Raw genomic sequence first — 4,714 nt, forward strand, 5'->3', positions numbered from 1 at the left:
ACCTCAGGTGTCTTTCATTTAAAGGATAACTTTAATTGTGCCAGAGAAGGGAGTGATCTCCATGAAGTATGTGTCAGAACACTTTTACATTATCATACGCAATCTATAAGTTTATGAAAGATATCCATTGCAAGTTCCTACAACTTCTGCCTGTAAGGAAGCACTCTCTGATGCTCTATACCAATGCAGTTAATGCCACCTTCTGGTTTACTACCTCCAGTACAGATTTCGGTGCTGTACTCGGCTCTGGGGAATAAACTCAGCAAATCCCACTCAATTCAATACGTTCGGAAATTGAGGTTATGATAAAAATGAAGCTCCAAAAAAACATTTTTTTAACTTAAAATTTACGAATTCTCTCAGTAAACAGACTGGCAGCAGAGATAGACGCTGCAGTGTAGTGGTAACATGCAAGCAGGCTAGTTTTGCGTTAAACCACCCTAACCAGATGTGTAAGTGTTGTGTTAAATGTGTCAGGACAAAATTTCTACAGCTGTAGGAAGATACCAGTGTGAGAGAAGAAAGTGTAACAGAACACATGAACCCAAGAGTAGACCCATTGAGGAGGTTACTCAAAGGTGTATGTTAGTTATGCATGAAGTAATAAAAGTTTTTGACAAGATGTGTTAACAGGGTGTGTCTGAAGAAACGAAAAAGTTTTTTCCTTTCTTTCTCCTGTTGGTTCATTTTAAAGGACAAAACAACTCCAAAGGAAGAATCTGAGTGCCTGCAGGAAGGGAGAAGCAGTGCTAACTGCACTGCTGCTCAGCTGTTCATATGAGATCACATGTCTATCACTCCAGAACAGCAAGAGAAAGTACGTGTGAGGTTTTAGTACAAACTCATTCCTGCCCTGTCAGCTGTCATCATTTTGTCACTCCACTCCTCCACCATTCATATTTCTCATCAGGATCCAATTCTGCTGGGATTCTGACACAATTTACGAGCTGTTCAGGATAGATTATATCCATTTTTAAAAACATCTGAAATGATTCATATCCGCAGGACTTTGGTATTAACCACACCATGCACCTTCCTGATCTTACTGTTTCCTAATTTTAAAATAACAACAACAACAACAACAACAAAGAGTACAAACATTAGGCAGGATAAACTGGGGCAGCAATAGGTAAAGTATGGAGGAAAACTCTTACCTCCTGTGCTAACATCGCAGGGAGGCCAACAACGGACACACTCAGAGAGTATGGCAGGCAATCATCCTTGGCAGAATCCTCAAGAGATCCCTGGCTCAAATTGACAGAACTGCTATCTTTCTCCGGATTCTGGATGGCAAATCCATCTTGCTGCTTTTGAGCTGGTGCAGATTTCTTAACAAAATCATGGTGAGAAGTAGGGCATTGCACAGTAACAGTGTCTGTTTCAGTGTGGACTCCTTTACAGCTGAAAATGAATTTCTAGAGTTGCAAGAGCACCTTGAAAAACTGTTCAAATAATGAGTAAAATCTCAAAGTAGCTTGCAACTATTTGGAGAATGCCAAGAAGGTCTGAATATATAACAGAGACAGAAATTTACCATCTAAAGGATGAGAATATCCCCCTAAGAATATCAGGCAACAAATCTCTAGGTGCAAAAGCTTTCTTCCTGTGGTCGACACAACTATTTCATTTGCCTATCAACTGCTTCATCAGATGATGCTTTTGTAACACTTCTGGGATTTCTATATGACATTTCAGCACTGAGAAAAAGAAAGATTTTCGAAGTATGACTTTACAGGTTTTTAATGGTGATATAGCTGAACTTTGTGATGAACTTGTGGTACTAATGAGCACCATCCCCAAAAAGCTGCTCTCAAAAGGCACCTTTACAGATTTGCAGAGGACTTATGACTCATACACTGTGCAGCCGAACTGTGTATTGCACAGTGCCCCAGTCATCTCGAGCAATTCTGGCATCTGTTGTGGCAGCAGATAATCAAAACATATTTGCATCTATTCTAAGACATAACAGGCTCATTTAATTGGTTTAGTTACTTCATCTGCTGAAAATGACATTGATGAAAATCTCTATTATCCAAAAATGATTGATGGATACAATATAGAGGAAGCTTGCAAGTGGCATTAAACATAATGAACCTAATGGATAGCAAATGAGCATTCAAGGGTGTTCAAGACAATTACTTCTGACCTATGGTATGCAAAAAGTCTGAAATGTGAATACATGGTTTCCAGGGTGTTTGTTCCTAAAAGACCTCACATGAAATTACAAATTATTCCTTTTCAAGATCTGCTGGCATTTCTTGGCAAATTTATACTTTTTGTTTGCAAATGACAACACAGTAGCAGCTATTTTAAGTGCATACATTTAACTTCCCTAATTATTTCAAAGAACACACTTTTGAAACCAGCAGGATAAATAATTTCAGTGATACACAAGGTGGGGGGAATGAAAGCTAGCAATCAGCAACAGAAAAGAAGTCCAAGAACAACATGATATTACTGAAAAAAGTAGAAAGTTAAAGGTTGGTCCTCTGAATTAGTATGGAATGTTGAAAAATCATGTCTTCCTTCCTGCAGGTTTAGATTTCAACTTTGCACACATATATGCACACTTCATATACAAGCTTCCGTTGTATTACTATAGTGAGTACTACATTTATATTATGCTGTAGTTTTCACAATGTATTTTCACTTAGTTTCAACCACAGATACACTGTTTGCCAGTGAAACAAATTTATCTCTTTTTTTTTTTTTTTTTTTTAAATGTGGAATATATAGGGTTTACATTGCATGAGTATTCAGAGCTGGATGTTTCTAGGTCCCCCTAAACTAAGCTGTAGTAGTACCTGCTGGCAAATTTAATCAAGTCAGATCAAAGATGCTGATGGTGTAGCTGCCTATGCCACAAAAATTTATGTTCACCATACATGCAGAGCCAAATAAAAAAAAGAACAGACATGAAAAAGTGATGAATAAACACTCTTCTAAACCTTTTGCGCCTCATATACAAAACAGTTTAGTAAAAATAGATAACTTTACATGAAAAAAATAATATATATATATACATATATATTTTTTTTTCTCTTCCGGTATGAAATCAAAGTGCCCAGCATTCACTGGGCACTTGGGAGCATTTACTTAACTTTATTAATTGTTCTTAACTTCCACTTCTCGAGATTCTGGATTTGTCTAGCCTTTAACACAGATGTTCATAGGAACAGGAAGCATTAGTTATATAAGTAGTACTTAGTCCTGAGCATTATTTGTGTTAAAGAGGGCTACATGTACATTTTTCATTTGTGCAAGAATAAGATAGATATAAGATAGGCAGAATCCTACATTCTCATGAATTTTGTTCATTGTTAAATTGGCCTTCTTGTTTTGCAGTGAGAACTTTATTTCAAATAAATCAGTAAGTACTTTTCAAAATCTTATTTGGGATTCACTTCCTTTCCCCAGCAGCTATGTAGGGATTGAAAATATATACTGTTATACATTGACTGATTTATTTACATAGTTTCTCTAGAGCCAGAAACAACTGGCCAACAAGAAAGCACAGAACAAATAGTTGCCGCAAAGTCCTACTTCCAAAACAAATTTAGTAAAGGCTGCTTTCTCAATTTACCAAAATGTGAGTTTCAGTGTTTGCAATATTCAGTTCAATGTATTTTTAGAGGAGAAGCAATTATCCACAATGAACTTATGAAAACAAAAGCACACAGCAAGTTTAGCTTTGGAATGTCTCAAAGGCCATTTAACAATTGCAACAATTGGCTATGCATCAAGATTTACACAGTTTGCTGCCCAAAGTGTCAGCTTTTACCTCAATTTCTGAATTTGCAAAAGCAAGAAAAATGTCTCCTCTTTGAAAAAAAGAACAACACACTCAATGGCATTTTTTTAAAAGTAAGAAAATTCTTGAAACAGAAGTATAATTCTATGAGATTTTGAAAACCAAATACCTAAGCCAAAACATGTAGTGAATTGCAAACCAAAAATACAATGTTGCCCTAAATTACTTCAGTTTATAAGCCATGTACACTTTTAAAATTCATCAAAACAAACAAACAAACAAACCATTTATAACAAATTGTGCTAATCAGTTTAAGATGATGGAAAGCAGACCTCAAGAGAAGAAATGAATACTTCTCTTGTAATCTGTCCTCAGTCTACTTATTCTTTTGTGGTTAAGAAGAGGCACAAATGACGTTCTTGGGATTGTTTTTAACAGCCAGATGAATCATCAGATTCTTTTTCAAGACATTCCGTTGATGCAGTAAGTAAACTTCCACTGGACATGAAGAAAATTATTGCTTAAAGCAAGCAGGAACCCATCAGTGAATTCTACTGAATTCTACAGATGGTACACACTAACTGTGACTGTCAGATTTTTACACAATACTGCAAAAACTGCCTTAAGTCCTTTTTTTTGGCACAGAAGATTACACAATTACCACATGCTAATTAAAAATAAATTGCTAATTAATAACTAACAGTTACAAAGCCAACCAGCAATGGGTTAGAACTAATTTAAATTTTCATGATGAAATTTTCATGAGGAAGTTCCATTTCTTAGATGCTGCTTCAAATTTCTATAGAAATGGTGTTTTCTTTTGTGTCTGCTGATTAGATAACTGTTCTGCTGCAGTTGCTAAGATCTCTTCTGATAGCAGTGTTAAGATACATTTCTTACATCCTGGTGAATTAAACAGTGACTGACTGATTTGGAATTACCTCCTGTTACTGGTCATGGATA

This window comes from Cygnus atratus, chromosome 2, assembly GCF_013377495.2.
Source record: "Cygnus atratus isolate AKBS03 ecotype Queensland, Australia chromosome 2, CAtr_DNAZoo_HiC_assembly, whole genome shotgun sequence".
Classification (NCBI taxonomy): domain Eukaryota; kingdom Metazoa; phylum Chordata; class Aves; order Anseriformes; family Anatidae; genus Cygnus; species Cygnus atratus.